The sequence below is a fragment of the Choristoneura fumiferana genome, chromosome 8 (genome assembly GCF_025370935.1).
Source record: "Choristoneura fumiferana chromosome 8, NRCan_CFum_1, whole genome shotgun sequence".
Taxonomy (NCBI): domain Eukaryota; kingdom Metazoa; phylum Arthropoda; class Insecta; order Lepidoptera; family Tortricidae; genus Choristoneura; species Choristoneura fumiferana.
In genome coordinates this window covers 1,343,741-1,351,337 of record NC_133479.1, presented here as the reverse complement: position 1 = coordinate 1,351,337, position 7,597 = coordinate 1,343,741, and positions in this window count along the sequence as shown.

The window sequence follows — 7,597 nt, the reverse complement described above, 5'->3', positions numbered from 1 at the left end:
TCACCCACTCCGAAGAATACATGAAGCGCAGTGCCTCTTCGACAACGTGTATATAGACCACATCCCGTACGTCATCGGTGAAGACAACTCCTTACTCGCGGCCGTCGCGCCGCCCGTGCTGCACTGTGACGCTTCTACTTGCACTAGCGTACCGTTTATTAGACAGGTGAGTCTGTGTTGATCATAGGCAATGAGCCTTGTACTAGCATAGATGCTGAGTGTGTTGACCATAGACAATGAGCCTTGTATCATATAGACAAGTGAGCTTTTATCGGTCAAAGATACTGAGCGTATGTGACCATAGGCAATAAGCCTTGTATCAGTCATATAGACAGTGAGTCTAGTGCTACACATATTCGGGGAGTCTTGTTGACCATATTTCGTGTCATCGGAGAAGATAATTCCGTCGCGCCGCCTTTGCTGCATGTAAGGTACTGTAACGCTTCGACTTGCACCAGCGCGCGATTTATAGGCAGGTAATCTTTCGTTCGTCATAGACAATGAACCTTGTATCATATAGGAAGGTGAACTTGTACAGTCCTCAGCACCAATATTTGACGCAACAATGCGTTGCCTAAATAACTGCGACTCTATTTCTAGGGCCGGTATGACTGGTCGGATATTTTTTGCACGACCCACTGTGTCAGATATTAATAAGGGACTGTACCAGTCATACTACGTTGTACGTGTCGATCATAGACAACGAGCCTTGTATCAACCATATAGGCAACTAGCCTTGTATCAGTCATACAGGCTGGTGAAAACTAACCTAATAAAAAACGTTGCGTTGCTCGTTCCAGCATAATGTTTGACGAGAAACTCGCGCGCAGCAACGTGCGCACCGTGACGCGCTGCCAGGCCAGCTGCCGCGCGCACTGCCGCAACGACGCCGACTGTCTCAAGCGCTGCTCCGACCGCTGCCTGCGCGCAGAATAACGTCGCTATTACATGGATACATAACTTATTTTCCTTATTTTTATTTCCTACCCTAATACCCCACTTACTTGAAAGACAGCGGCATAATGTTAGTAGATAAGGCTTTCTTAGACAGAGCGTAACAAAGAGCTTTTATCTTGTTATGTTTGGGTGGCGCCACTGGCAACTTGTGCATTGCCGGAACGACGCAGACTGTCTCAAGCGCTGCTATGATCGCTGCCTGCGCGATGAATAACGTCGATCAGTATTCCCTCGTCCAGTAGAATAATGACATATTTACAGAAAACAAGTTTTAGATTTAAATTGATTGTTTGATATCTTTTAATCACTGTTTTATATAATCGTCACAAATAAATTGTGTCGATATTCTGATGGATGAGCGATAGTATTATGCCACAGCTCCCTTGTTTGTATGATCTGAGCACGGCTCAGTTATTTTAATACCCTACTCCAAATCACACTTAAAGTTACTTGACTTTACAGTCAACTTTATGTGTAACAAAGTGCGTTGCGTTACGTGTTACGCGTGCGTTACGTCAAGCACTGTTTAGAAACAAAAGGTAAAAAAACAACAAACTATAAATTAAAATTAATATGTTTATTTCACATCTCAATATAACATTAACAAATAATACAGATTGCGTCCCTTGATAAATTTGGCATACATTTTACTATACATGCCTTTTTGGTCGCCCAAAACAGAAATCGCTTGGCAAAGCATTAATACAAGTTTTTTTTTCATTAATACAATATATTTCAGAAGTAAGTCAGAGCCGTATTGCCTAATGTTTCTGAAGCTCGCGACCGCAATCAAATGACTGTGAATGAATGATGTGCTAGTGGGCATAGGCAAACAAAGACTACATTTTTGCCAGACACGCTCCTATTACGGCCATGGTATGGCACGGTGTAATGGGTAGAGACCTTTATTGCTTAACAAACCGAGTTGTAACTAAAATATCTCACAAAACACCGAAGACATTAACATTTTAAATTTTCAATTAGGGAGAGATCGTCATGGACTGTGACGTCATATGGCACGATGACAATGAAAATTCCATACTAAATTTAATTTCTCTAGAAAGGGATGGAATGCACATTCATTTGCTCGTATCTTGCTTATTTTCAACAGATATTGATGATTTTTACGTCATTCGTTTTGTTTTCGCAGTTTTATATGTATCATGTTAAATTTTTAGAGAAATTGTTGTGATATAGCGTAAAAGAAACCCAGTCAATGGAATTTAAAATGCATACGAATAACGATTTTTATTTTGGTTTAAGTGACAAGACAAACACGACAGTTAATAACAAAAAGTTGCTAAGGAAACAACCATAGAGTTTAACACTTTCCCTCACTTTAGAAAATAAATAGTCGCGCACATTGGTCACTTTGCATTTTAAATAGTTAGGTACACTGTAATGTAAGGGATGTTTCTTCTTGTAAGGACTTTCCCTTTCTCAATAGTGTACATCCACTAGTCCCAATGCATGACATAGAGACGAAAACGTCGGTCGAGGCAGTGCCTTCGTGAGAACATCTGCCACCTGGTATGCTGTGCCGATTCTCTGTACTTCTATAGTGCCTTCAGCAACCAGTTCTCTTACATAGAAGTGTCGTATGCGGATGTGCTTGGTTCGCTTGTGAAACTCGGGATTGTGGGCAAGCCGCACAGCTGCTTCATTATCCACACTAAGTGTTGGTGTTTCTGTAAGCGTAGTCAAGTCTTGCATAATTCTTGTAAGCCACACGAGCTCTCTGGCTGCTTCGCTGGCTGCTACGAGTTCAGCTTCAGTTGTAGAAATAGCAACCGACGATTGTCGCTGACTAAGCCAAGAAATTATACCACCGGAATAACGGCAGACAACTCCAGTAGTGGATCGTGCAGTTTCTCGGTCTCCACCATGGTCTGCATCGCTAAATCCTTCTAGCACGCCGGGTAAACATCGTGCTTTATATTTTATTCCAAGAGAACATGTGCCTTTAATGTAACGTAGAATACGCTTCACTTTAAGCCAATCCTCTTTGGAGGGGGATTCTAGTTTTCTTGAGGCAACTCCCACAGCATAAGCTATGTCCGGACGTGTTCCGACCATGAGATATGCTAGAGCGCCAACAGCTTCTCGATATTGAAAAAATACCACTTCCTCGGTTTCAGCTTTCCCTGAACTTGAAGGTTCCTTTTCCATCGGTGTTGTAACAGGGTTACAGCTGGCCATTCCAAAGCGCTCCAAAATTCTCTTTGCATAAGCTTCTTGGTTTATTATAATTGAACCGTCTTCTTCTCTTTCAATTTGCAAACCTAAGTAATGAGACGCAGGCTTCGTAGTAATCTGCAGTCTTTGCTTTAAGTCACAAAGGAACGTATTGGCGAGGTCTTCATCTGTAGCAGCTACTAATCCGTCATCTACGTACAGCGTGATGAGTAGCTTCTTGCCATTTACTTGCTTGGTATATAGACAGCAGTCGGCTTCACACTGCTTGAAGTCCATATCTAATAAAATATTTTCAAAGCATGAATTCCAACACCTTGGAGCTTGCTTTAGACCGTATAGGCTTCGATTCAGCTTCCAGACTTTTGATGATCCATCATTATATCCTTCAGGTTGTTGTACGTAAATTTCTTCTTTTAAATTTCCATTCAGGAACGCAGTACGGACATCAAACTGAACAAGGTGTAAGCTTTCTTGTGCACTGACACTCAGTACAGCTCTGATTGTTGCTAGGCGGGCAACCGGACTAAAAGTTTGATCATAGTCTTGACCTTTTCTTTGTTTGAACCCTTTTACGACAAGTCGGGCTTTATACTTGTCAACGGAGCCATCTGGGTTCTTTTTAATACGCAGCACCCACTTGCAGGGGAGGGCTTTTCTACCTTCTGGTAACATGCAAGGCGTAAAAACTTCGAGATCTTTCAGTGATTTCATTTCGCTGTTCATAGCTTTATGCCATTCTTCACTATCGTCTCGCTTCATGGCATCTGAAAAATTTGATGGATACGTTTCTGTAACAAGAACAAAATCATTAAATCTTTCAGGTCGCTTAATTTCGCTACGGTCGCGCAAATTATAACGCGGCGGCGGTGGCGTCGTTAATGGCTGAGGCAATGACTGGTCAGCATCATGAAATTCTTCCTCTTCAAGATCGTCGCGATCATCTATATGTTCGTGATCTTCCAGCGGACTATGAACAATGTCTCCTGTTGGAACTTGTTCTGTTAATTCTCCCTCGAGACTTTGTTCACGATCGTTGGAATATCTGTCGTAACTTGCAGATTCAGTCGTGACAGGATTTTCGCATATTTCTGATGTAGCCGGCTTGTTATTTTCAACTTCATTTTGCAACGGCATTTGCATAATGTACTCCCTCGTGTCTGTGGCGATTTCTTCAGATACAGGGGCATTGTCGTTGACGGCAAGTGGCTTCTCATCAAAAATTACATCACGGGAACGGACGAGCGTGTTTCTCTTTCCGTCAGTAATCCAAATACGATAACAATCTTCGTCATAACCAACGAGTCTGCCTTTGATAGCTTTTTTATCAAGCTTCTTCCGCTTTTGCTTCGGTACATGTACGTACGCAGTACAACCTATAATTCGGAGGTGCTTTATTATCGGTTTCTTTCCATACCAAAGTTCATACGGAGTTTTATCGGTGTTTGTAGGACCGGTTCTATTAAGGATGTACGCCGCTGTATTTATAAGTTCAGCCCATATTTCTTGAGGCATAGCTTCGTGTGCATACATCATAGATCTCGCTGTCTCTACTAAAGTTCTATTTTCTCTCTCACTTGAGCCATTTTGTTCCGGTGTATACGGGGCGACAAGTCTATGCTCAATTCCATGCGAGTTCAGAATATTTCGAACTGACTTATTGTCAAATTCGCCGCCGTTATCACTGAGCAGGCATTTTACAGTGTATCCCGCTGCTTTTGTTCGAGATATCATCAAAGCGAGTTTATCTTTGACTTCGGACTTGCGTCGCAGGAAGTACACCATACGATATCCTGTGTAATCATCTTTGAACAAAACGTAATATTGGAGTTTCGAATAGCTTGGTTTGAATGGTCCACAAACGTCTGTGTGTACGAGTTCTCCTGGCGCTGAAGCTCGAGAACGCGTGCCAAATTTTAGTCTGTGGGCTTTCCCGTAAATGCAGCCCTCACATGTCTCCTTTTCAAGGGGAATGTCTAGGCCCAGTTCGCGTTTAACTATTGCTTTAACATGCCTCTTGTTCTGGTGAGCGAGTCTTTCGTGGTAACGCTGCATAGTTTCTGACGTGGCACACACTTCCTGTGCATTTTCAGATTTGTTAACAACGTCGAGTCTGTACAGGCCTCCTCGATGTTGGCGTTTTCCTATTAGGCATTTCTCGCCGTTGACAAAGACTGTGCATTCTTTTTGTGGTTGACGAGAACTTGCTATTTGGAATTTTATCATGCAGCGCAAGAACCGAGAATAAATTCTTGTTAATGGTCGGTACATACCAAACGTCTTGCAGGGTAACGAGTTGTCGTTTCCCTTCCACATTGGCTTCGATTATAACTGAACCTTTGCCTTTAGCACGGATTGCATTGCCATTAGCAGTTGTTACAGTTCGGTTTTCGTCAAAGTGTTCAAAGTTCTGGTATAAATCGGCCCGGTTAGTAACGTGGCTTGTCGCGCCATTATCCACATACCAACTCTCGGTGTCTCGTTCGAGCGTAAAAACTTCACTGCTTTCGATTGACATTAATACCATGTTCGCTGTCTTTGAAGTAGAAGGCGTTGCATTGCTGCTTTTCGGGGGCCTGCCATCTCGTATCCATTTCTGACAATTTCTGACGCGGTGGCCTATAGCCTGACAGTAATTGCACTTAATCTTTCTATCCTTTTTCTTCTCGCAAGACGTTGAACTTGAATTCGTCACTAGAGCTTCTTGTTGCTGTTGTACGACTTCATTACTCAGCAGTGCCCGCTCAAAGGCACAGAGGTGACTTGTCAAGTTTTCTACTGTTCTCTCGTTTTGGGTCAGTAACAGCCAGCTTGACTTAAAAGCAAAATATCGTTCGTCTAAAGTATCCAGGATTTTGCAAATTAGGAATAGGTCGGGAAGTTTTGTGGTTTTATCTTTCTTCGTGAGTTCGACATTCAAGTCATTCCATATATTTTTCAATTTTGACATATGGGTCGATACGTCATCCTCTTTCATATGTTTAAAACCAAAGAAATCGGTGCACAAATTGTATGCCCTATCTTCCGACTGACCATCAAATAGCCTATGCAATTCCTTCCATACTTCATGAGCCGTTTCAAATCGCATTATTTTCTTTAGAGTTTCGTCGCACATATTTGTGGTGAGAATGAGCAAAGCGCTACTTTCTGCCTTCATGTATTTCGATACAGCTAAATCATGTGCAGAATTTTCAGCGTCACCTACTCCTTCTTGCAACACTGGCTTGGTATAAGTCCCTAATGTTACCTCCATTGCGCCTGGGGTGCCTCGTAACATAATGGAAATCTTGTACCTCCATGTTTCCCAATTGTGCTTTCCTTCTAAAGCGCCGATTTGAACTTTCGCACTGATGGATTCCATTTTTAATCACACTCTAATAACCCATAACCTGTTGTGATATAGCGTAAAAGAAACCCAGTCAATGGAATTTAAAATGCATACGAATAACGATTTTTATTTTGGTTTAAGTGACAAGACAAACACGACAGTTAATAACAAAAAGTTGCTAAGGAAACAACCATAGAGTTTAACAAAAATCATTACTCCATCTACATATTCCCTGTATACTTCGTTTTTTTAGCATTAGAAAGAAGGTAAGCGATTTTGACGTGTATTTTTATTGAAAAACACAAGTCACAGCAAATATGTAAGAATCAGCAAGGACATATAACCATTTACTTTATTTTGGTATTATAAGTAATAATTATTGTTTTTTAAAAACGTTTTTCAATAAAAAGACTCAGATAAGAAGATTGTTTACCATTTGTCTAATGCCAAAAATAACGAAGTATAGTTGTAGACAAATATTTCCATACATTGATAGTGTTCAAAATGACTTCATTTCTGATGCTGGATGCTGTCTCTGTTTATTTTACCTATATTCTATTCGATTAAAAAGAGATAGCATCACAGATATGTTACATTAACTAACAAGACTATACTCGATTCCAAAATTAGGCGATCCAGATTGACAACTGAAAATGTTACCAGACAGCAAAAAAATAGGCATAGGAATAATATGTCGATACGAGTATAACCTTATGTAGACGCGGAATGAAAATGCTTGTCACTTTTGGACTTTATTTTCATAGCGTTAGGCCTGAAAACGACAAAAAGGATAACAACAAATAATAATGTAACGAAAATTTCACAATAACGGAAATAGGTCCAAGCAAGCCGATGCCATATTATGAAATGTCAATAAAACAAAATGGCGGATGGCGTCATTACCGATGCTCAACGTTTTTTTTTAAATCATTCATATAAAAGATTTATTTTATTATTATTTTGTATTGAGTTTTTTTCTAACATCGATATTGTTTTTTTAATATCAATATTACAGCACTAGTGTAACTGTGGCAACATTTGTGTGTAATTAACTGTCAAGTTGGTTCGCCTAATTCTGGACTCGAGTATAACTTAACAAAAGTGAAACAGGCCCTTAAC